Source organism: Natator depressus, chromosome 9 (genome assembly GCF_965152275.1).
Source record: "Natator depressus isolate rNatDep1 chromosome 9, rNatDep2.hap1, whole genome shotgun sequence".
NCBI classification, from domain to species: domain Eukaryota; kingdom Metazoa; phylum Chordata; order Testudines; family Cheloniidae; genus Natator; species Natator depressus.
Window position 1 is genome coordinate 67,480,957 of NC_134242.1, and position 27,170 is coordinate 67,508,126.

The 27,170-nt window shown below is 41.3% G+C and overlaps 1 long non-coding RNA gene across 1 annotated transcript in view; it reads left to right on the forward strand.

Annotated features, from left to right (window-relative positions):
• The window catches only part of LOC141993559 (uncharacterized), a 293,332-nt gene extending 268,453 nt beyond the window's left edge, over window positions 1–24,879 (forward strand). Inside the window, exon 4 of the long non-coding RNA XR_012640886.1 lies at window positions 24,777–24,879. This is a non-coding gene — a long non-coding RNA (uncharacterized LOC141993559). The remainder of the gene's footprint in view (window positions 1–24,776) is intronic.
• Window positions 24,880–27,170: the final 2,291 nt, after the last annotated feature.

Here is a 27,170-nt window from a genome sequence, read left to right on the forward strand (position 1 = left end):
AGCCTTTTTGTACTTCAGCCAAATTTGGAACAGCTAAATCACCCCACTACAGGTAAGAAACGAAACATTGTGAAAATGCAAGAACTCGAAATATTTGCAGTAAATCAGCACAGTTTTATTTAGAGTGAGTGTCTAGGTAACTGCATAGCTACAACTTCCACACCCTCAACTTCCTACCATGGAAGAGGTGTGATAGAAGAGGACAGAGACAAAATTGTATTATTAACCACAGTGTTGTGTTATACTAGCAGACACACAGTAGAATCCAGTGTCCCAAAGGTACTTAGATATAAATCGCTATTGTCTTTCCCAATGGCTTCTCCTTAAGAATTAGTAGGGTGGTGTGTTTATTTGTGTATTGTTTGTTACAAAACACTGACTTACGTGTGTACAGCAGATGATGACATCTTAATGTCCTTGATGCAGCATTTCCTTCCTGGGTGCTGTTTTGTCTATCAGTGACAAAAAGCAGAAGAGCCTATATTAACTAAGGCTTCAGACTGCTCCTCCATTCAGCATGCCCTGCTAAAGGAAATTAGTAGCCGGGTCTTTCGCCTCTTTTGTGATAGGATCTTATTCAGCACCACTCCTGAGTGTTTTCCTTAGACTAAAGAGGCCAAGCTAATTGCTGGTGCCTGCTTGTGGTGAATTTCCAGTGCAGATATGCCATAGGGAATGGACATGGTGATCAGATAAAATGGATTGATAAAGGATTTAAAGGAGGCATTCTTTAAAGGAGCAGAGAATGGTGTGTTGGGGCTCCCATGACAGGTACAGCAGGGAATTAACCCACCCTTCTTTATAGCCTCCCCCATGCCCTTTAACTGTCATACGGGGGCAAGGTCCCAGGAATGGGTTGGCTGGGCCCTGAATGGGAAAGTGGGAGGGTTGATGGCAGCCGCTGGGTATATAGTGAAATGATTATGGAATTACCTGCACTGTAGAATGTTATCTGCTGGGTACTCCTAGAAATTTAAGAATAAAGTTGCAGCCTAATTAAACCCCATCCAGTGCTTACTGTCCTTCTTCCAGCATAGCTAAATAACATCTCAGTGTTTAGTGTCCCTCAAGTGTATGTTTCAGTATGGGTTATTTTCCGGTAGGCTATAGGAACAGTGGTTGGCTTGGGAATTGTTAGTTCTTTTTTACTTTGATATTTTATTTGCAGTTGTATTGTGTTATTGTTTTTGAGGTTTTATGAATGGTTCATTTATAAACAGACAACACGTAACTGTGAAGTTGGAAGATTCGTGCACAAGAAACAAGCATACTGCCCTGAAGCCATTAATAAACTCAATATAAATAGTTTTGAATGTGATGGAGAAGCAAACATAGAAATACATTCATCCCAATGCATACATGGACTTGTATTACATAAGCTAAAAACTGTACTACCTAGATTAAGACATTGTTTCTATAATAAGTGTTTTTATATATAAAAGATGAATGTATAACCTTCTCACTGTTTTAGATTCTTCTGTTAGTCTGGGAAATTTCACTGCAATAGGCATGAGATTAGGTTATAGAAACTAGACATTGAAAAGACTTAATAGCCTTTTTACAGTTGTTTCCTCCTCTTTTATTACTTCCTGGAGTCGTTTCATGCTGTACATTATTAAAGCTAATAACATGTAACTTGAGTTGCCAGGGATAAGCGGTATTATATGATTATTGTAGTGGGAAACCTGTACATTGTAATGAGGACTTTATTCTGTAAAAGAAATGCATTCGCAGTTGCATGCACTTGAATCAATAGGAAAATAGCAAACACTGACAGTGATGGTTGTGTCTTAAAGGATGTAAGATTAGTCCAGAGATTATTGCATAGTGGTCAGAACAGAAGGAATGTGAGTCAGGACTTCTGGGTACTATTTAAGACTCTGCCACGCACTTGCTGTAGAACCTTGGAACAGATTCTGCCTTTGGCTTCGAGGGCGTGGTTCCCATTGTAAATTAAAGGAAGCAGCACATGTCTTGGTGTGTGCAAAATTAGTATCTTCTTTTTAATATTAATAAAAGCTCCAATTGTAAGACTCTTCTTGGGTCGGCTAGCCCTGTCTGGTGCAGAAAACAGGTTGAGTATATCCATGTTCTTTCTCAACCTCCCCTGTCTATTAGTGGCTAGTCAGCCTTTGTTTTTTGGGGAGCATGAGGACTACAGTTGTGCCCTTCCCCTGCATGGCTAGATGGGGAAGGAGGCTCTTTATGCCTTCCCCCATCTTTTGAGCCCATACAGGAGCCTGGTGCCGCCTGGCCTTGCAGTAGGTGCTGAGATCCCCTGATTCAGCTAGCTACTTAAGAATGAGTGAATGAAAGAATGAAATTAAAGCACATAAGTAATTCCATGAAGTCTCTGGGACCATCCATGTGCTTAGACATGTCAGCTGCACTAAGGTCTTAACAAGTTGAGATTTGTTTTCTGCTTCGTTTTAAAAAAAGCCCTCTGTAATCTGGGGTTTAAATTAAAGGTTTCAAATGATCATTTCAAAGTCTCATAAATGTTCCATATGTCGTTTCCCCTGAAATTATAATCTATTATCTCGCTCAACTGGAATAAGAAAGCTTTGAAAAACTAAATTTATCCCAGGTGCCTCAGCAGGTTGTTTCTTCATTATCAGTTAATCATTAATGGCAGCTTTCCATGGGGTGGCTGCCAGTTCTGGTGAGCACAGCTTTCAGAAATGATTTTTTAATCTTAAACATAGACACTGATTAACAACAAGAACAAGAGTGTTGGGGTGTGGGAGTGGGTATTTGTTCAACACTAACCTAAATTATGTATGTGTAAACTAGCTGGGTATATGGTGTATTTCTCATGCTAGAGATGATTGCCAAATATTGATACATTTCAGCCTATAAACCTTATACTACTAAATAATTTTCTTCACAAATAAGCATGTCTTGTTGGCTCAATGGAGTGGTTTTTGCTTTGGATTTAAAATGTTTTAGCTTCAAATCCCACACACACTGTTGTTGAAACTGCAAAAATTATTGCCTCAGTTACTGTGATAGTCATATAAATTCCTTGATAGTTGTTAGTTGTATCATTTATGATGTAAAATGCTGAATAAGTTTCTAAGTCCATGTTTCAGCAAATCATTTCAAGTTAATAGGACTTAAACATGTGCTTAAGAACTTTGCAGAATAGGGGTAGACTTGAACGTGTGCTTAAGTGCTTTTTGCATTGGGTTTAAATTAAACAATTGATTTTTAAAGGCTATTGAATGCTTATTTTAAACTGACAGGAATCTCTAAAATTGTGTAATAATGTTTAATTGATGATTTGAGGGTTCTCTGAATTATGCTCCTCTGACATTTTTTTTTATGACCAATTTATATCAGCTTCTTTAAGGTAAGTGACTATCCCTAACTCTTGGCTTTATTTTTCTGGTTAAGATAGACCACTAGCAGGATAAATTTCAAAAAATGCATGGATGGATCTGCCAGTACTAACCCACAATAATTCTTGCTGAGTATAATAATAGTGATGATGACCTCACCTTTGGGACCCTACATATCTCAACTCACCTTTACTGAAAATTTAAGCTTTGCAGATGAAAAAAAGAGTCAATAATTATGATTGCAAATGGTCATCACTATATTTTCAGAGTACAAATGCAACATATAGCCTACATCCTGAAGTGTGTTAACAAAAAAGCCTTATTTCAATGTTATTTTGTTAGAATATTTGTACAAAATAATGAAATTGTTGCTACAAAGAATTCTAAATTCGACCGTACACATCAAAAATATCTTTGAGATGAGCTCGAGCCAATCCTGAATGTAGGGAATGTTGGAATTTGGATCAAGATCCAAACATTGTGGTAGGCACACTGTTTAAACACATAATAGGATGTAATCCCTTCCCCTCAGTGTTTACAATCTAAATAGGCAAGATAAAGGATGGGAGGAGACCAGTGTGTTATCAGTTTGCATATGACACCTTACATGATACCTTTTAGATAGGATGAGATGCTCTCTCACAGTTGGCATTGAGGGGCTCCTGGGATCACAATGTGTTATATTTAGGAGACACTTCTCTATATCTTGATCTTATTGGTCAAGCTCCTGGCCAAGAGGCAGGCTGGATCATGACCCTCAGAGTGTGAATATAGAAATCACCCATCCAAATAGACAACAGAAATTTGGTATCTGATAGGAAATGACCAATTTGCATTTGTACTCTATGTACTTAGGAGTCAGGGTGTTAATCTGTCACACATTGAAGATTGATTCTAATTTGGATATCCAGAAATGGCTGAAAGAATTTCTAGTATGAGAGCTAGGTGAACGCTCATGTGTGCTTCTGAGGTTCCTGTACCAGTAAGCCCATATGGGTAAAATATCAGTGTCTTGTAGATTATTTGTAGTGGACGCTTGAATGTAAGTTTGCGATAAGCGGAGGTGCAGAATGGTAAGGATTGTATTGTTTTTTTTTCTTTTAAATAATCTAATTCATGCCTTTTTCAGATTCTCATAGTAAGTGCCATTTTTCCTCTTGGTATGTAATTAAACTGCTCACTGAAAAATCTCAATCAAACAATAGTAAAACTTCATTGTGAAATCTTGATTCAGGCTCATTTACCTTATGGGAGACAATAGCTGAATGGAGAGACTTGCATGTGATACATCAAAATGAGTTTTGATGCTTTGTTTTATATAACAGTGGGTTTTTATTTTATTTGTTTATTTTTGGGAAAATCACATATCCTCTGTTAAGGAAAATGTTTTTTATTAAGAGAAAAGGTAATATCAGTCAACTTCTGTGTTTGAGTTAGCCCCTGAGCTGGCTCATGTGTAAAGCAGTTAGAGTTTGCGACATTTCTACAGACATTGTAATGGTGGAAAGGCCATGGGCAGATGCAAACAGGAGCAGTGGTGTTGCTGAATTATTTGATAGGCATTTGGAGTACTCTGAATGTTCAGTAAAAGACACTAGCACAGAATGATGTTCTCGAAGTATCACAGTAATGGACACAATCTGTTGCTGTAAGATTTTGCTAAACTGCCAGTTAAAAGTGTTGTGTTTGCCCTATAAACTGGAAACTGAGCTTATCCTCAGAAATAGTAATTTGAAAAACAATAGCTTGTTTGCACGGCACATTTAATACCTTCACACAAAGTTGTCACTCGGCAGGTGGTGCAGTGGGAAACTGGAGTGATTTGTTCCCCTCAGGACTATATTGCTGCCACACTTGTAGAGCACTGCAAGCATCTCTCTTCTTTCTTGCCACTTCTCTATTCAGCGTCAGTCACATTGATAGCATTCTTCCAAACCTCATGATCATATGTGAGGCTGTCATACAGATTGCTCTCTCTGAGCTCTGCTGATATCCAATCTGTGTACCAAATCTTTGTTATACACTTTGGTCATCTTCCATTCACCATCATTGCAAGAGCCATCCTTGCACTAACCAATTTATTTGAGCATGAGCTTTCGTGAGCTACAGTGAAGTGAGCTGAATCCTTGCACTATAACTCTTGGGTCAATGTAGCCTAGCCACCCTCAACTTGTCTTCAATTGGAGCAACCCATGTTAGACCCAATACAACATCATTTCATTTCCTGTCATGGAGTGTCCAACTGTTTGACCATCTCAACATCTTCATTTCTGTGGTGGAGAGCATATTGTTTTTCTTCCTTGTGGCTGGCCAAATCTCTATACATGCGTTAAGTTGGGTCGAATTACAGTTTTATACACTCTACTGCTTAACTTAATTTTTTTGTCGCAGAGAACTGGAGTTGTCTCCTGCCATTTGAACCAAGCAACTTTAGTATGATGCCCGGCATCACTCAGGAGGGCAACCATTTTCAGCAATCATTGATCTTAGATATTTAAATTCTTTCACTCTTCTAAGCTCTCCACCTGTGATGTCCTTTATGCTAAGTCCTCCTCCCTCAGTTATCATAGTCTTGGTTTTACCAATGTTCACTCTAAGTCCAGCCCACTCAAAACTATGTTGCCACTGTTCAAAATTGCCAGGAGTACTAAAATAGTTATAGCACTGTAATAGTATTAGAAACAAAAATGTGGCACTGACCAAGTTGCTTTACTTAGTTCTGCTGAGCCTAGATTTGTAACCTTTTTTTTTTCTTTTTGGTTGTAGAATAGTGAAGGTGAAGAATAGAAAGGTGAAGTTGTTGTCATATGAATTAGTGACTCTAGACTCTGTCTAGAGAACTTGATTAGTTTTACTACAGTCCCCAATTGTCTGTGATGTGATCTTGGCACTTTTACTTCAATTTGAACTTGGAATGTACCTATTTCTGATTTGTCCTGTCAATCCATGGCAATGAATATCAGTGTCATAATGCTTCTTTCGCAGTCACAGTTCATGTACATAATGCGCATCTTTAGCGAATACTACACACAAAACTTTACTAAAACGTGGTATTTGGCTTAGAACTCAAGCAAGTGGTGTCACATTTCATGCACTAGAATAACATATTTTTAAATGTGTACATTGTGTGTAAGCGGTGGTGGCATCTGTGTCCCTGAGATGACAAATTGTGTAGATTTAAGGCAGGCAGAGCATCTGAACAGTGGGAAAGGCTTGGTTAGTAACAGTGCCTTGGTTAGTAACAGGAGCCCTGCCCTGCCCTGCCTATGAAGTTTTTAGCACTCTTAGTCTGAGTTGTACTGATATTTAAGTATTGATTACTTCAGGATTTTCTCTGTATGCTTATGAAGTTAGTTTTGTTTGAGGTGATGTGAATTGGGTGGTGGTTCCTGTTGTTGTGGATGAGCACTGTCTGACTTCTGACATCAAGGGAGGCAGAACTGGACCAGAATTAATAGGTTGATCTCTTGGTGTAAAACCAATAGAACTGCAGGATCCTTTCTCTAATTGTTCTGAAAGAAAGCTGATGTAGACTAATGCTGACTGTGGTACATGTCCAGAAAGGGTTAAGCATCCTGCAGGACAAATGACCCAAATTCAACCTTTAGAGAGATATGGGTAGATAATGTTTGTGTTTTTGTGGAAACCTATATATTGTTAGAGATGAACAGTTCCTGTGTATGCTGTACTCTGTTAATTCAGAAATCAAAAGGAGATCTTAACATTTAAATGAACTGTAAATATAGTGATAGCACTGTATTGATTTCTTTTTGAAGTATTATCAGGGTTCCTTCCCCACTCTGAACTCTGGGGTACATATGTGGGGACCTGCATGAAAGGCCCCCTAGGCTTATTCTTACCAGCTTAAGTTAAAACTTCCCCAAGGCACAGATTCCTTTCTTGTCCTGGGATCGCTGCCACCACCAAGTGATTTAACAAACAATCAGGGAAAGGACCACTTGGAGTCCTAGTCCTCCAAAATATTCCCCCAAGCCTAGACCCCCTTTCCTGGGGAAGGTTTTGAGCATATATTGTTAGGGGGCTTATTCCTTCACCCACTTACTTCCCTGGTCCTTCTCGCATGAACAGAGCAACAATACCCAAAGTCCAAAGGTGCAAACAATTTGATGTTTATTGGGGTGAACTTCCAGCAAGCATGATTCCAGTTTTCTTCCTTAGTGTCCCCCTTCCCAGCTCTGACACCACAGAGCCTTACCTGTGTCCCTGTTCCCATTTCTGCCCTTAGCAAAACATGATTCCAATTTTTCCACCCCCATTCCCTGTTCCCATTTCCTGATTGACTGCAGACTATATAGTAAAACTTGAGTTCTGCTTAGCTATACCTTCACCAATCATTTTCCTGAAATTTAACTAACCAATCCTAACATATTGTAACATGATTATGTAACCAATTATATCCCACCACCTTAATTAGTTTACACCTAGCAAAATTAATTATACAGCAGACAGAAACAATCACAGAACCAGACAGATTATACAGACAAACAATAGCAAAGTGGGAACTATAATGGCAAAACAATACAGAAATGAGGATTTCACATCCCAGCTATTGATAAGTGAGTTCTTGCCAGACAGGATGCTATCAAACTAAGTTTCCTTTTACATTTTCTAGGCACTTCCCTTTCTCTGGAGGTGATAGGCATTATCAGGACAGGACTGTATTCCTGACAGCCCAATAGCACCTTATTTCAATGTGACTAGGTTGGAATGTGAGGCTGTGACCATTCACTTCCCAGCTTATGGCTGCCTCTGCTGCTTAGCCAAAGATCTTAGCTTAAGCACAGGGCCTCAGACTGTCACAGTAAGAGAAGGCCCTTACACCGGCAGACGGTGATTTTGATTCTTTCTTTTATACCTCTATAACTAGCTAAGTGATAAGAATACACCTAAATTCTTAGAGTATAGGCCTTTACAGACAGGCCTGAATATCTATATCCTAACAGATATCCTCACCAGTTGGTTACAAAGAGACTACAGACCCAAACTTCTGGGTCTTAGAACATTGGAAAAATCAGTCAGGTTCTTAAAAGGAAGGATTTTATTTAAAGAGAAAAGGTAAAAGAATCACCTCTGTAAACTTAGGCTGGTAGTTAACCTTACAGAGTAGCAGAAAATTAAGAGAGCACAGAGGAACCCTCTCTAGCCTTAATTTCAAAGTTACAACAAAACAGGGAAAACCTCCCTCTAGCAAAGGGAAAATTCACAAGTTGAGACAACAAAGATAAACTAATACGCCTTGCCTGGCTGTTACTTACAAGTTTGAAATAAGAGAGACTTGCTGAGAAAGATTTGGAGAACATGAATTGATGTCCAGTCCCTCCTAGTCCCAAGAGCGAATGGCCACAGAAACAAAGAATCCAAAACAAAACCTCCTCCCACCCCCCACCAGATTTGAAAGTATCTTTTGTCTCCATTGGTTCCTTTGGTCAGGTGCCAACCAGGTTACTTGAGCTTCTTAACCCCTCACAGGTAAGGAGGAATTTAGGTTACCCCTATGGTTATGACAAGTTTATAGAATATCACCTGCAAATGGTGGAAAACAGGCAATTGCCTTATGTTAATCCATGTAGCTAATTACCGGTGATGCTTAGGAAATAGAATCATAGAACTGGAAGGATCCTTGAAAGGTCATCTAGTCCATTTCCCTGCACTCAAGGCAGGACTAAGTATTATCTAGACTGGGGTGGGCAAACGTTTTGGCTCGAAGGCCTCATTGGGGAATAGAAATTGTATGGCAGGCCATGAATGCTCACAAAATTGGGTTTGAGGTGCCCGAGGGGGTGCGGGCTCTGGGGTGGGGCTGGGGATGAGGATGAGGAGTTTGGGGTGTAGGAGGGTGCTCTGGGCTGGGACTGAGGGGTTCAGAGGGTCAGAGGGGAATAAAGGCTTGTGCAGGGGTGCAGGAAGGGGTGCAGGTTATGGCTGGGGGTGTGGGCTTGGGGGTGGGGCTGGGCATGAGGAGTTTGGGGTTCAGGAGGGTGCTCCAGGCTGTGATCGAGGAAGAGGATCAGGGCTGAGGCAGGGGGTTGGGGCATGGGGAGAGGCTCAAGGGGTGCAGGCTCTGAGTGACACTTACCTCAAGTGGCTCCCAGAAGCAGTGGCATGTCCCTTCTCCGACTCCTATGTGGAGGCACAGCCTGGCTACTCTGCATGCTGCCCCATCCACAGGCACCTCCCAGCAGCTCCCAGTGGAGCACATAGGAGCTGGAGCGGGGCCATGCCACAGCTTCCGGGAGCCGCGTGGTGTGGCCCCTGACCCTGCGCCCCAGCTGGAGCGCTGTAATGGGACTGAGCCACGCGATGTGGCCCTGACCCTGTGCCTTGGCCAGAGCAGGGCCGAGCCGTGTGGTGTGGCCCCTGAGCCCAGCGCCCCGGCCGGAGCGGGGCCGAGCCAGGTGGTGCGGCTCGCGAGCCAGCTTAAAACAGCTCGTGGGCCGTGCTTTGCCCACCACTGATCTAGACCATCCCTAACAGATGTTTGTCCAATATGCTCTTAAAAATCCCCAATGATGGAGATTCCACAACCGCCCTTGTGGTGTGCTTAATCACTCTGACAGTTAGGAAGTTTTTCCTAACGTCCAACCTAAATTGCCCTTGCTGCAATTTAAGCATTGCTTCTTGTCCTGTCCTCAGAGTTTAAGAAGAACAATTTTTCTCCCTCCTCCTTGTAACAACAACCTTTTACATACTTGAAAACTGTTATCATGTGCCCTCTTTGTCTTCTCTTTTCCAGACTAAACAAACCCCATTTTTTCAGTCTTCCCTCATAGGTCATGTTTTTGTTAGACCTTTAATCATTTTGTTGCTCTTCTCTGGACTTTCTCCAATTTGTCCACCTCTATCCTGAAATGTGGCGTCCAGAACTGGACACACTACTTCAGTTGAGGCCTAATCAGCACAGAATAGAGTGGAAGAATTGCTTCTCGTGTCTTGCTTACAATACTCCTGCTAATATACCCCGGAATGATGTTTGCTTTTTTTGCAACAGTGTTACACTGTTGACTCATATTTAGCTTGTGATCCACTATGACCCCCAGATCCCTTTCCTCAGTACTCCTTCCTAGGCAGTCATTTCCCATTTTGTGTGTGAGCAGCTGATTGTTCCTTCCAAAGTGGAGTACTTTGCATTTGTCCTTATTGAATTTCATCCTATTTACTTCAGACTATTTCTCCAGTTTGTCCAGATCATTTTGAATTTTACTCCTAATCTCCAAAGCACTTGCAACCCCTCCCAGCTTGGTATTGTCCAGAAACTTTATAAGTGTACTCTGTATGCCATTATCTAAATCACTGATGAAGATATTGAATAGAACCGATCCAGAACTGAACCCTGTGGGACCCCACGCATTATGCCCTTCCAGCATGATTGTGAACCACTGATAACTACTCTCTGGGAACAATTTTCCAACCAGTTATTGTTTACTTAGGTCTACTTCAAAGTCAGGATGATTTCCTATTCTTGGGCTAAGGACTCCGAACTGTCAAGAGAAGGCCTAGAACTGTATAAAAAACCCTTGGGTCCTGATCCTTTTTTATCTCAGATCTGCTTGATGCTTTATGCAGGGGAAGCTTGCGTCATAAGACTGAGATTTCCAGTCCCACCTGGATCACCCTGGATATGAACATTGGACTATAACCTATGGACTAATTCTGAAAGAACTCTTTGCAACTACAAAGCTCACCATCTCTGCTATGTAAATGATCTCAAAATTGTACTCATGTCTGTATGTATACTGATCTTTTAACCAATGCTCTCTCTTTTTTCTTTTTAAAATAAATTTTAGTTTAGTTAATAAGAATTGGCTATAAGTGTGTAGTTGGGTAAGATCTGGAATATTCATTAACTTGGGAGGTAAAAGTGTCCGATTCTTTGGGATTGGTAGAACTTTCATATTTGACTTGGCTGTCTGGGAGGCAGACCAAGGCTGCGTTGCTGTAAGGGAACTGTTTCTGGCTTCAGTGTAACCAGGTATTGTAGAAGCTGTTTTGTGCTGGCTTGGTAATCTAAATATTGGAATATCCACCAGCGTTGGGGATTGCCTGCCCTATTCTTTTGCAGTTTGCCCTAACTGAGTATCCTCAGTGTGCCCCCCACCCCCCTCGCACCCCGGGACCCTGGTCACACTGACGTATGGAGGAGGTAAGACTTCAAGGAGTTACAGGGTGTTAATATGAAAGACTGAGGTAGTTAGCCCTGTACATTTATTTCTGATTCATTTTGCAGTATCTTAATGTTCCCCTGTCTTATACCTTTTAAGATACAAGATGACCCCTATTGGCTTATTTTTTAATACACTGTATTGCTACTACATAGCAATTAGTCTCTTCGGTTTTTTACTATTCTATCAGTATGGCTTACTGGTTCCCATTTGTTATTCTGGACCGTTATTTACCCTTTGTAAATGTCTTTTAATATGATGGCAATAGTACATTCTGAAAAGAAATAAGTGGTTACAATCCATTTTGGAAGATTTCTGCACCATAGGGGATGATCTGCACTGATCATGGAGGGCTACATTTCAAATAATCTTGTTCTCTGTGGGTGACTATTTATTTTCAGCCTCGTAATAGGTGGGGTATTTATCATTTTTAAAATGTTTCCATCATAGCAGTGTTCTCCTGCTGTTACTCTGACAGCCCAAGTTGAAGTTTGTCCTGCATCTAAAGAAAACTATGCATAGTAAGGAGGCAGATAAGATTTGATAGTCCACTACGAGGAAGTAGGCATAGTATAGCAATCTCCCTGATATTTTAATTTAAAAAAAAAAAAAGAAATTTCAAAACTTGGAAGACTCAATTGAAGTTGTCAAGCTTGTAACCCTGTCAAAAATAGATTGGGTAATTCATAGAACCAATTTTTAATATACTTGAAATCTCTGTATGGAGTCTTTTAATTTACACTATCTATCCATTTGAATGGAGGTTGTTATATAGTGGAAATCAATGTATTTTATACATTGTTAGTTCTCTCTGCAATCAATGCATAGAGATTTATGAGGGTAACTATTATCAATGCTAATGGGAATTGACTTAAATCCCACATAGGGAAACTAGTTTCTAATGTGCATGTGTTTTTTTCCATGACACAAATATAATTATCCTTCCTGCATCATGGAAGAAATTCATCAGAGTTCCTTATGTAGTCAGCAAGACATAATCCTTTTCAAACCAATTTAGTCAAATGTATTTGTCACTGTGTACCTAGCCCAGGGGTATTTATTCAGTCCTTACTTTCCGGAGGAAAACTTCTATTGCCTTTGAATAAAAGTAGAAAAAAAACCCACTTTTTGAAAATCTGTATACATTCAAATTACCCTATGCTGGATTTTACTAATAGCACAATTTCATAAAACTAAAAGACTAGTCAAGATGTGGGTAGTAAATAAATAACATACTGTGAAAGGGAAATGCAACACTTAATTAAAACACTTGATGCTTACAAAAAAAGAGACCTTTTTAATACCTCTCCTTAAATGTAATAAGACATCAATGTTAATGACAACAGTGCTGTCCTGCACTAAACAATATACTGAACATCAGTTTTCAATGGATCATGCATTTCTCTACATCTTCTGAAATGCTTTCTAAAGTTGGTTTATATATATATATTTCCTCACCACCCCACCTTATAATCCCATTTTGTGTTTGATATATTGTATGTGCCTTCATTGGGCAAACAGATAAATTGTTCCTCTCTCTAACATTTTTATCTTCTTCTCCTCCATAGTTCTTTTCATTTTACTTATTCCCACTCTTATGATGAGTATCATTGCTCTTTCTTCCAATACCAGTGTCCTTTTTCTAACACAAGCATTGCTCCTCTGCTGAGCTGTAGCAGAATTCAAGGACCTGGCAAGTTGTCTTCTCTGTGGAGTTAAAATGAGTGATGTAGAGTCTGGGTATATTTCCAATGTAACTTGTTTTATTTACACACGTACACCAGTCCTGGAACAGAGGCAGTCATAAACTGCAATCTCAGCCCAACACCAGTGTCTGATTCCTATCAAGCTGCTCTGCCCCAAGAATTGACTCTAATTAAAGAGATTAAGGGAGAAAGCAAATTGTCTAGCTGCTCACCACAGCTCTCCCAAAGGACCCTTCCATAACCAGATGAACTACCATACAAGCATTTTTTTTCCAAAGTCTAAAAACCTACGTATTGGCCCTCTTAAATGAATATTCTAATTTTCACCTTCACCCACCCTGCAGAAATAGGTAGCTCTCTTGGTATACGGTTCCCATTGGATTGTTTTTGTGTTTTGATTAATTTACATTGTACATTTTAAAATCACATTTTGTATTTCTCTAGGTCCATATCATCACATCTTAGATCCACAGGATATTTTGCTGAGGTAGGAGGCAAAAGCGGACAGCAGTCTGCTAGTCAGCAGTTTAGCATTTCACTACAGCTTTCCCATCTGTCTGTTCAACCAAAGAACAGAAACCAGTGCACTATACTTCACTGAACAAAACCCACAATAGTCCCAACCTGTGAAGTAAAACCACAATGGACTGTTCTAAACAAAGAAGCCCTAAATCTGAACTAGTGGAATAAACATTTAGAGACTTTCTGCCTTTAGATCTGAATTCATGACTCCCTCTGAGAATAGGAGTTTAGTCTTGAATAAATTGTGGAGATGTGATAAAGGATCAAAACATCCAACAGACACGAGAATTTTACAGCATCTAAGCCAAGAGAAATTCACAGGCTCTACATGATGTATACAGCACAACACTCCTTTCTGTACACGGGGAGAAAAATAGTAAGCTGTAGAATTAGAATCTTAAATCTTTTTTTCAACCAAAATTATTAGCTGAACAAATATAAGTTGTCTTTGTCCAATAGATATAAACGGTAACCTCATAACATAACAAAATAGTGATAATCGACTGTCACAAATTAGCTGAAGTGGTAAGTGATGATCAAATAGGAGTGAACACTTTGTCACTGTAGGCTAGAGGCAAACCCAAAAGCTTTCTTTCTTTACCAGATTAATTTTTATATATTAATGAACTAGAACATAATATCAGAGGTAGGAATGTCTAAAACACAGTTCCCATGCATTAGATCCCTTGTCTCTGACCTCCTTAACTAAAAAGAAAGGTACTGTTAACCCTCAGGGTCCCTGCAAATTACAGAAAGCTTTTATATTGCATCTGGAAAGAGCAGAATTTGCAAAGTGGGTCAACTAGGAAATTTAATGCAGACATTTTGAGAGTGCCTTCTCAGTCCCAGCCCCTGCCACTTCTATTGTTGCTTAATGTGTGTTATGGGACAAGGGAGTCAAGCTCATTTTGTGAAGAGGGCTGAATTCCATTTTTAATTATGGTCTGTGGGCCAGGTATACACTTAGACTCCATATTCCCCTTGATCCACAGTGCATTTGCCCCACAGACATCAGTGGGAAGTTAGCACAAAGATCAAAGGCGAAGTATGACTCTCTTGTAATAGCTATCTAGTTACTATCACTATTTGTTGTTTGTTCGGTGGCTAACGATTCGTCTATGCAATAAAGTTGCACTGGTTTAGCTAAAGTTTATTTCTTTTGACTGACATTAGTTAAACCTGTGCAAATCCCTGTAGGAACAGTCTTATTTGAATTTGAGCAGCTTATTTGGGTTTTGCTCAAATAGATTCCCAATCCGTATAAAATAAACTGAAATAAGTCTCTGCTTTTTGCACTGGTTTAACTAAATGGGTTTAATATAACAGCTTGAATAAAACAGGTGTAACTTTCTTAGGTGGACAAGGCCTTATTGTAACATTGAGCATCATTGACTGGGAAAATATGCTGTCTTCTACAGTCATTGCTGTTTCTGTCCACTGTTTCTTTTTTATGTCAAATTCCCTTTTTTCCCACTCTTCATCTTCCGTTTCTTTGCATGTCTTCTCCTTCCTTTCCTCTGCATTTTTTTCCATGTAGCAACTCTCATTTCCCAGACTCCATAAGTTTCATTTGCACACTCTTCACTATTTCATCTGTGAAATGATCTGCATAACAATGCAAACTGGCGCTTTAAGACAGAAGATTGAAGTCTCCAGGGTCATGCCACTCCATTCCTGGGGCTTTTCTGAAAACTGAAGAGGCAGCCACTAGGAGAGAAGTAGCCCCAGGGAGAGCAAGTTTATGATCTCAGGAGAGCCCAGGATGCTAATTCTCAAAGAGTAGATGAGGAAAAGCTCCTGCCTCTATCTCAGCCAGCCATAACAATGTGCTCTTCAAGGGTAGCTGCAATTTATAGGCTTTCACACATGATCAGGTTATGAACAGCCTTTCTCCAACAAGGGAGGAAATTGTAGCTACTGCCAGAGACAGGGAGAACTTTACCTTGTTTGGACTTTGCCACATGACTTCTGTGTAGAGGGTTCTCTAAAGGAAAAAAACAACCTAACAAGTGGTCGTATTGTTTGTTTTTAAATAACTTAATGGATGTGGCCTTCGGCTACATTCATCAATGAAGCAGTAAATTCTGTCACTGTTGAAGTCTTTCAAGTTATTTCAGTTCTAGAATTCCGATAACTATCAAATGGCTCTTGATCTAGGTTTTTTTGTTTGCTTGCTTTTTGCCCAACTCTCGACCATTTAAAATACTGGAATGTCTTTATGTTGAACATTCTAGTAACATCAGAAGCATCTGAAACTGCAAACCTTATAGCTGCATTTTTTGATTCAACCATGCTGAAAAGGTTAGTATGTGAGATGGACTTGGATAAGAGTATCCTCCTCCTCAAGGTGCTCTGGCAGTGTAACTATATGCAAACAGTGCTAGTCCTTATGAGATGCTCCCTTCTGCTGAGACTTGTTATTGAGCTGACTATGGGGGGAAAGGAATGGATTCCCTACCCCATATGGAATTGGGCAGTTTTCTGGCTATCCTCCAGTAGGCTTTTTATTTCGATTGAGGAAGGTAGTAGTCCCATCTAATTGCTTCCTCAACCACAGATACTGAAGCAGCCAGCTGACACCTTCTTAAGAGTCAGGAGGCATTGAATAGGGTGGTGGTAACTCTTTCCCCTCCAAAAATGACTATGACATGGGGCATCATGAGAGCAAGTGGCATGTTTCCTTCAGGATCTGAGTTCTTGATATTCAAATAATCGAGTGAAGGGGAAGAGTTCAGTTCACAATCACTCATGAACTGAACTGCTCCATCACAAACTGAATTCTGTTGTTTGCATGGCTCTGACTTTTAGGGGCAACTTTTGAGCAGGCCTCTTGCAAATGCACTCATTTGTACCTGCAAACCTCCCTCCCCCACCACCCATTTGTGACTTCAGCAAGTCTGCATTTACGCATCCACTCACCAATTTTGTGTATGCAGGTCTACATGGATACTCTTAAACTTTGCAGCCAAAGATGGAGGCCCACTTAAAATGTTTAGAAGTAACCATGACAGGGAATAAGACACGTCTCAGCTTGTGAAAAAAATGTTTGTCCATCAGGTGATTGTCCATAGCTATTCCATTCTTCATGTGCATGTGTCCCAGGCACTCAGATTGGAATCTTTTGGCCAGAAGTGGTCACCCATTTGCCCTGAATGTCCTTGTGCCCCATACTAATGGCATTAAGGATGGAGCAGGCCCAACCACCTCTCAGTTCCTCCTTAACACTTGTCTAAAATTCCTAAAAGAATTTGTACATAGTGTGTATATAAATAGTATTAGGATTAGTGATAATATAGTTAGAGTAGGTTTTCCTGCCAACTGGTAGTTTAAAATAATTTTATAGTCTTTGCTTTATTTTGGAAAAAATTTAGGCTCTTATGAAAAACCTTCAGTATACAATTTTCCACAAGAATAAGGTCATGCTTAGACCCCATCCATAAAGTAGTCTCTGATTTTCATTTGAATCAAGTGCTACACTAAGCAGTTTCCTTCTCAAAGCACATACAAGTCAGGGAGAAGCTAGACTGCATGCCCTACATGTCCTTAGCACACTCCTGTTCTATTTACATGGGGTGAGAGAGTCTTGAGAAGACTTTAAACAGTCGATATCATTTGCAGAAAGGTTAAAGGGGCAAGCTATTTCAACCCAAAGGCTTTCAAATGGGTGTCCAGTTGCATTACAGTATTATGAGCTAGCCAATTTAGATCCTCAACCATCATCTTCTGCTTCCTTGAGAAGCATACCCATCTCAGAAATATGCAGAGCAGCAACTTGTGGTTCAGTCTAGACCTCTATGAAGCACTATTCTCTAGTTGAAACAAACATGATCTGATGCTTCTTTTGGCAGATGTACATTGCAATGTTTGTTTAGGTAGACTCAAACATCCACCTCCATGTTACCAGGTCACTGCTTGTGAGTCACCAAGAGTGGAATATGTGGACAGTCATTCAAACAATAAGAAACAATTATTTGCCTTACAGTATCTGGTTCTTTGAGATGTGTTGTCCACATGGATTCCACAACCCATGAAGGGCAGTTGCGCCTGTTCCAAACTTTAAGCCCTTGGTACATGGCACAAGAACACTGAGAGCTCAAGCATGACCCCAACAAATATTCCGGCCAAAAGATTCTGATTTTAGGCATACAAGGCATGTGTGCACCAAGAGTGGAATCCATGTGGACAACACACCTCGAAAGAACCACACTTACTGTAAGGTAAGTCACCATTTCATTTCGTGTCTGTCACATCATGCTGTTATGGAACATGATTGTGTATGTGAGGTATCACTACTGGTATGCTACTGTTAGCCATGCAAATGGATATTTGAAACTTAGCAGAATTTGTTTATGATGTTTCAGGCATGGAAGTAATTGTCTGAAGCATGAAAAGCAGTGACAGGTTGCAGCATGCATATTGTTAGGAGTTGCCTAGCAATAATTCGTTGCCATCAATGGCTTTGTAGAGAGGGTTCGTCGGGCTTCATCCCTCTCCGGAGTGGTGGGGAACCACACAGCCTCCTTTAATCCTTGCATGGCCCCTTGGGGAATTGGTTGGGTCGCAGGAGTCCTGACTCAAGCCTTCCGGTAGGGGGCTCACACACACACAGGTAACAATTAGCAGATAACCAGCCTAGGCCCTAGGTCAGTGTGGAGCAGCAAAGAATCACACCTCAGGCCCTTGGTCAGGGGCTGAGCAAACACAGATAGCAGTTAGCAGTTAACAAGCCCAGGTCCTGGGTCAGGGTGGGGCAGCGATGAGTTCAGGGCTCAGGCCCTCAGGCAGAGGCTGAGCAAACACAGGTAAATAGCACACCCAGGCTTCAGGCTCCGAGGGCCTGGGAGAGGGGGAGACTGCCACCTGTGAGTTGGGTGGTGGGGGGGGATGCAGGCCCTCCCACTACACTGCGTCCCAGTCCGGGGTCCTAGCAGTGGCCAAAGGACCGCTGTTGTGTCAGTGGGGATCCTGGCCACAACACATTGACATGCGTTCTGCCTGTGGTGCGTCCAGACTCGGGTCGGCTGCCCCCGGGCTACTTCCCTACTCCCACTCTGGAGGTACCTGAGTCAAGGTGGAGTCCTCAAGGGGGTCAATCACCATTGGATCCTCGGGGTAGCTGGCGAGGGGTAGGCTCGGCAACTCTCCCACACGCTGATCCATGTTGAGTACTGGCCTGTCAGGCCAGTCTCCAGGTCCGCTGCTGATTGCTGGAGTCTCCCCAGCTGGAGCTGGGCCAGAGACGTCTGGCCTCTCCAGCAGCTGTCTCCTGGGTGAGCTCTGAGGCTGGGCTCTTATATTTCCTGTCTGGCCTCTGACTCTCTGGGGGGGTGGGCTTGGAATGCTCTGGCTCCGCCCACTCTGGTGTCTGGTGGAGCTCGTCCCTCTCCAGGGCACCGGGGAACCACACTGCCTCCTTACAGGCTTTTAAGAAAGTGAAGTGAGCATATAATAATAAAGCTCTCTTATATAGTGCTTTGTGGTAGCTGATCTCAAAGAGCTTTACAAAAGAGATGAGCATAATTATCCCCATCTGTCAAATGGGGATAAAAGGAGGGGCAAATCACTTCAGCTCAGTGTGCATGGTACAAAGGTAGAATAAAACATGGGATCATTAGAGAAATCCAATAAGTGTATCAAAGGAGAGATGAGTAAGCAGGGGAAGGTCCCTGTATTTTATGGTAGGCACTGTAAGGACAGAATAGTCCTAAGATTTGGATGCCCTTATGGCAACTACCAGTCAATAGAGTTGGATGAGCATAAGTGAGGGCAAAATTTTACCCAAAGCCTATATTGCAAAGTACAAATGTTTTCATATTCATGTTGGTTTTAGTAAAATGTACAGAATAGTAGAATAATGTTCATCTGTATTGTGAAAGTTAGTGCCTCATTTACAGGCATGAGAGAAGTTCATAATGTGTGAACATCTGTCTGTTTGTGTACCTTGCATATTATTTGGGTAGAATTAAGGTTATATGTGCCCTTTTGTAATATAGATTGAAGAATTAAGCGTATGCATAGAGTTGCACAACTCCCATTATATCACTTTGTCACTGCGTCTTGCCTACCTAAATTCCCCCCATAGATTCAACTGTATACAATATAATGTTCACTTGTGGTGCTAAACTGTTGTTCTCTGATAAACAGCTGCTGCAATCCACCCCAGAGAGAGTTGCTTTTCCATGGTGAGGGAAGTGATATTTGTAAACGTAGCTGGTAAAGTGCATTGGGATCCTTGCAAATAAAATGTGACACATAAATATAAGACAATAATTAATAATTACTTCTAACTTAAGTAATAATCACCTTGTATTCACACACAGCCCCATGAGACCTATCTTCCTTTGCTATATATTGCAGCAGGAGAGTTTGAAAACAAGGCTTTATTATGGAAACTATTTAGCAACTGTAACTGTAGCAGTAGCTGCCAGTCCCATTGTAATGAAATAACATACAAAGGATAGTATTTTCAAGTTTTGAGAAACCTTACATGTAAAACTGGGTGACACAATGTGAATTTTCCTCCACAAAGCTCATTGTAGGACTTTGGCTTTAATTTGTAACCCTGGGGATATTTTAGCCAGGCAAATGATATGACAAAATAAAACTCCGTAAGTGTCGTGTTTAAATAAAACCAATGGAGAGAAGTAGTCAAATAAACCTCTGTCCCACTATCCATTCTGGCACTATTTCTGACTCTTTCCATAGCTCTTTGTTCTTCCCAAAGCCTTGTTTCACTCTATAGTTGCCCTACTTCAAACATGTATAGGTCCCATAACCTTTTAGGGGTATTGAGTGCAAGTCACTTGACCCCATATGCTGCCTGAGAGTGGCATTTTGATTGTTCCTCTGCTATAAATCCATTTGCTGAGCTGCTGCAATCCATTGGAATCAATGAAATTGAGGATGTTTGTGGTACTTGGCACTTGGTACTTGGCCAGATCTTGTAATTACTTCCAGGTTGGCACAACAACCACGTTGTTCTGTCACTTGTCACTGTATCTTCCTTGTATAGACTATCTGTGAAGAATAGTATTGCCTGTATTTTGGAATCATCCCCATATATCCATGTCCTAGCACTGGTCCATTCATGCATAGACGCCCATATACACTAATTCCAAAAATTAATTTAAGCTGATGCTAAAACTCTCAATCAGAATGTGTTAAATTTCTGCCTATCTGTTGCAGATCACAGAAGGGGAGGGGTTGATATTCTCTGCTTTTAAGATAAATGGTTGACTTGTCCTTCACAGGAGGAGAAAAAATTTCCAATCATTTTGCACCACTGGAGTCTGGCTTAAGCTGCTGGAAGATAAATGCCATTGGAAGAAAGCAGATATGAGGATACTTTTCAGTGTAGACAGACATCACTGCTAAAACTGGGGACTAAAATGTGCAAAACACAAATCTAAAAATGGCATATCTGGAGAGTTTATCTACCTTTAAATTACTGTCACTGTTAAATTAGCAGGTGCACTGCTTTGCACATCTGATGAATATTTTCCCCCATTCTCTTTACACAGTGAAATCACTGTGTCACAAGAGCTTTGAAGTATATAATTACTTACTTATTTTCTTCCCACTGAGTTTTAGCATACCTCTCTCTTATCCAGAAATGTTCCCACTCATGATTTTATTTTAATAGCTCCATAAAGGTTTTGGGGTCAGAGCAGAACAGTTGTCACCAGGAAAGTAAAACAGAGAACCCAGCTCTAGAGCTGTATAGTTTCTCCAGTCCTTCTACTGTAGAGAGAACCCTGTACATATTGGGAGGCTGAGCATAGAGCACTGGTCTGGGGTTCAGGAAACAGTTCTGTCTGGGCCTTCTGGGTGACCTTGCACAAGTCACTTCAGCCTGTATCCCCTCTGTCAAATGGGGAGCCTCGCCTCTGTAAAGTGCTTTTCAGAGTTGCTGATGAAAAGTGCAATGTAAGAGTTTGGTAATATTATTTGGTAATATTATTATAGCAGTTACTAAGGACAAGCATTGTATTATTGTGACCGAATGCAGCCCCATATTCACGCCATACAAACTATTGTAATAACCTTAGTACAAAATATGTTTTGTGAGGTACCATTTGAAAACTGATAACTCACTAGTCAATAATAGTATGATGAAGTGTGTAGCAGCATTATATGTAAAGTTATAAATTCCCTTTAAATGAGGATGGTAGCACATGTTCAAACCCATGTAGCCCAGTTAGGCATGAGGGGTCAAGCAGGTCTTAAAGGAGTGTATGTTTACCTCAGTTTACATGTAAGTTGTAAACAGGGTCCTCAGACAGGGAGAAAGGGAAGATGGGTGACAAGGAAAATCTTCATTTTTTAGCAAACAGAGGTGAGAAGAAACAGCATGTAATTTCTTTCACCACCAGACACCATGTCATCTTCTTTTACTATTTGAATAAACTTGGGTTTGAGCGGTAACTTTCAGGAAAATTCATCTCCAAGAGGGACTGGACTGTAAAAGTGAGAGGCAAAAACACCCCGAGATCTCTCTCCCTATCCAGCTCTCTCTTTTCACCTAAAAAGACAAAAACAGCTGTTGGACTTCGGGAGCTGACCTTGGCCTCAGAGTTTTGTCAGCAATGTTACTGGAAACACGTGGTAAAGGACTTCCCCTTGAACCAAGTCTAGTTGGTTAAGCCCAGAAACTGTTTTATCTTTATTTCTCTTGTAACTATTTCTGACTTTGTCTTATGCTTGTACTCACTTGCAGTCTATCTCTTTTATAGTTAAATACACTTGTTTTAGTCTTTAATTAAAACTATTGCAGCATTGTAAATTGTTTGGGTAACTTTATTTAAGGTAACAGGCTGTTGTACACCGATCCGCTTAGTGAGTCCAATATCTGGACTTTCTAGGAGAGGGCTGGACAGGGCAAAATGAGGAAAATCTGGGACTGGGAGTGTGTTGAGGTCACCCTGCAAGAAGTGCCAAGGCTGCTGGGGCCAGAGCTGCTGGAGCAGGGCTGTGGCTATACACATACACTCAGGGTATGACCTTCATGCTGTTTGTGTGTGAGCAGCCCAGGTGGGAGATACAGTAGCAAAGCATTGTGAGGCACCCCAGGTTGCAGGGCAAGCATGATACAGCCCCTCACTGATCTGGATTGTACCCCAACATGTCATAATTGCAGACAGGAGAAAATTGTGGACTATTGGGACAGTTGCCTAGAAACTTCAAAGATGTCTCTCGATTAATTCTTGTGGGTCAACATTTTCTTTGTGCTCCTTTTCATCATCCTTCCCTCCAGCCACTTACAGTTACACTTTGGCAAGGTGCAATGACACCACATACACAGTATTCTCCTGCTCCTAAATGGGAGGATATGTTTAGCTCTAAGATCAAGGCCTCTCCACATAGTGCTTTCTGTCATGCAACAGAAAGACACAAACTGGATTTACTTTTGTGTGACCCTTTCAGTCTTCACAGTTCTAAAGAATCTAGGTCTTATAGCTTCTTTTAAATCCAAGTCTTCCACCGTGCACCGTTGCTTAGATACAGAGGACAGTTAGAAATATTCTGAATAAAAGAAAATGGTGTGTCTTTTTCCAACTAGGTTCTCTGACCAAAGAAAAGAGAAAAAATCAGTATGAAATTAAGCTTGTTGTTTCTTTAGAAACATGTACATTCAGTCTACCTAACTTTGCAACCTGGCTTTCAATTTAAGAAGTTTCTTTCTTTGATAGCAGATGAAGTCCTTAGTATGAGTGCATGGACAAAGATACCAATGATTACAAAATTGGCTGAGAGATTTTCTCAGCTGAAAAGCATGGAATACTCTTTAGAGAGCATATAACTGAATGTAAGGAAGATTTTTAAGAAGCCCGTGCTCTTTAATTTACTGAAGAGAGGGCTATCTATAAGGACCCAATTCTGAGGGGTCTTTAGAATCCTTGAGCACAAGCCATGCAGGGTAAGGCCTTACATGGCAAATGAATCTGACCACTATTACAGCCGTATTCCTGTGAACCACTTTTTAAACAGAGAATTAATTCAGTTTCCGAAAGCGCCTATGCAGCAGGTCTGTGTAACACTTTGTAATGTAGAGTATATAAATTTCAGTTAATTAATTGAAATTAATTTAACATATTGATGTGCAGGGTATTTGAAAGCTTCTGTGATTTTGATTATTTTGGTTTCTTTGCTTTGGAAGGAGCTTGACCTTTCTACAGAGAAATGTACCAGAGCAAACACAGAAGGTACTGTGGCACTGATTAAAGATTAGGTGTCCACCTTAATTTGAATCACTGGATTTTTTTCTAGTTTATGTCAACTTTAATGATAAAAATACATATATGGCTGGTTCTCACTTACCCTATGTTACTTGTGGATGTCTTTTCCTGTTTGTTAATTAGGTGTCAGGATTTCAGTAAATCATTAATATGTTATGAATAAACGCTGTACATGTGTACAAGGGCACTTAATTGAATAATTCAAGCACTAACTAAAGCACCAAGCGCCTTAGAGTGGATAGGCAGGAGCTTCATTTTTTAAAAAAAATATTGATTGACATTGAGGACTATAATATCAATGACAATTTTACAACACTAATAGTGACTTGTGACAATAGAATGAAAGATGGTCACTTGGTTTCATCATTATTCAACAGAATTCAATGGATTTGATCTGTGTTTCAGTTGTGTACCAGTCTCTCTGTTAGCTCATCACTCAACTGGGTGAGATTGATGTAACAGAGGGGGTTTGATGGCCTTGGGAACCTCTGTTGCTAAATGATGACCAAAGCAAATCCCTGCAACCTAACTCCTATTCTCTTCAGTGGGAGTGAAATTGCACCTAAACGTGGTAAAGGATGGAGGTATGGGGTGGAAAGAAAAACATTACAAGTGTGCATGCAACACTGAGAAAGAGTAAATGTTTAGGGTTTACTTGGTCCTGCCACAGCACAGGGCACTGGACTTGATGACTTCTCAAGATCCCTTCTAAGCCTACATTTCTATGATCCAATCATTCTATAAGGAGCTGTCACCAATATGTGAAGAAACTATGTTTCTCTGCTTTCTCAGCAGGTTACTGTGTTTTGGATCTCAATGGAAGAAATGTGTCTGAGGCTGAAACCTGGACAAAATGGAGATAACTGTGGAAGAAGGGGTCCATGCAGAGGGACAGAGGAAGATTATGCCTGCATATTTCACTGGGCATGTAATTCTGCCTTTTTTCCCAAAAGGTAAGCAGTACCAATGTCTTACTGTTTACTTCCATCTTCTAGAACCCTGGGCTGCAGTGGTGGTTTGAATTTTTTTTTCCCCTCACCTGACATGGCTGATGAAAGGTTATGATTATTTCTTGTGGCTCATGAACTTCACCGTAGTAGTCATACTTTTTCATCTCTGGTTTATATTACTTTAATGAGAACTCCCTGGGGATGCCATGGATGAGCTTCCAGAAGCTCCAGCTAGCAGAATGTGCCTTCCACTCCTTGAATGGGATGGATGACCATGAATCCATGTGGAACATTGCACTAGTGACATATCCAGTTCCAGTTGCATATTAAGGTCTTAGCTTCAAAACCTTATATGTTGGAGGACCCTTTCAGTTAAGAGATTGCTGTCCTCTTTATGCCTCATTTTGAAATAATCTGCTGGGGAGTCTTGGCTCTCTGTGTGTGATAAAATACTTGATTTTGTGAGCTCTCAATGGGGCATAGTTGTTCCAAGAGATCTGGGATTTTTCAAGCCTCAGATCATTCGGCAAAGTTATAGAAGGCAATAAAAAAGTTTTCATTACAAACCTGTCTCGAAGTTCCAAAGTCAGAGATGAATAGAATTTAATTAGTTTGTGACACTTTTCTGTTTTGCTGTAACTCAAACTTGACAACATGCAGGCCCTTCGCCCACAGTTTGAATTGGGTCCTCTTTATTTTACAATATTTAAACTAGGCATATATCCTGATCTGTGAAACCTGACAACTTGTCATTGTGAGTCTACCTGCTTTCTTTTCACACTTGTAAATTAGACATGGAATTATTTCATTATAATTCTATTAGTCTATTTATTTTACAGTCAGTCATGAAAAAGCTCAGAGAACCACTTTTAGAACAAGCCGTAACAATACATTATAATGTGTGACAGGGTCAGGCCAGATGGCTACAAGAGAGTGCTTTTTTTGAAGCAGAAAAGAATTTTATTTGTGTAACACTTACAAAGAATCACCAAAAAGCAAAACTATGCAACAAAACAAAGGCAAACACAAGGTATAACACAGCAGCCTTCAGGAGGGAGAAATGTTCAGGCTAGCCTGGGCCCAGAGCTGGGGGGCTTCCTCGACACTCGTGGTCTTCCACCCTCCTGAGTTACCTGGTGGCCTAGAGCGGGGGGGGCTTCCTCGACACTCATGGTCTTCCACCCCCTCGAGTTACCTAGTGCCACGCCCAGTGTCACCAATTATTCCTCTCCTGAGAGTGCCCAACAAGATGGGCATGGCTGCGGGGTGGGCGGTTTGGGGGTGGGGGGGATGTACACCACGTGTGATAGGACCCCTCCTAGGTGACAGTAATGATGGTATCCACAGCGGCAATGGCTGGGGCTGGGGTCTCTCGCTCTTCCCCTCAATCAAAGGGTCAGACGGAGGGAACCAGCCGGGGTCACTGAGCAGAGAACCTCGGACAGCGCCCACCGCTCCTCGAAGGCGTCAAGGGAGTCCGTGGACGCCGCCCAGAGGAACTCGGCCCGGATACGTGAATGTACTGAGGATCGGAAAACGGCCCTACAATCGCAGGACGCTTCATTAGCCAACCTCCTCTCTCTGGTTTTATAAATGGCTGTTTTAGCTAGGGCTAGGAGGAGGTTAACCAGGCGATCTCGCGATTTTGTGGGGCCACGGATGGGGAATGTGTAAATAAAAAGGTGAGGGGAAAAGTGTAGCCAAAAGCATAATAAAATATTCATGAGGAGCCAGAAAAGGGGCTGCAGCCTGGCACACTCTAAATATACGTTTAGAGTGGTTTCCCTCACGTTGCAAAAAGGGCAAGTATCCGGGATGGGGGTGAACCGTGTCAAAAACACGCCCGTGCTCACAGCTCCGTGAAGGAGCCTCCAACTAATGTCTCCGACAGGCCTCGGGACCAAGGTGGAATACAGGCTGGCCCACCGGGGTTGCTCACCCTCTAAAGGTGGCAGGAGGTCCCGCCACTTTGTATCAGGGCAGGACACCAGGGTGTGGGCGTGAAGGGTGTGAAGCGTGAGTGTGTATAGATATTTCCGTGGCACGATTTGGAAGCTGATCGGCTGCAGTTCATGCAGCCGGCTTGCCGTGAAAAGGTGAGGGGTTTGTTGGGATCTATGGGGTAGGGGCCCAATTGAAAGATCCGGCGGGCCTGGGGTAGAGGGTGGGCGGGGTGTGCCCTCGTGCCGGGCTCGGTTGAGATAAGCCTGAGCAGCAGACGTCAAGGCGGCCTTCA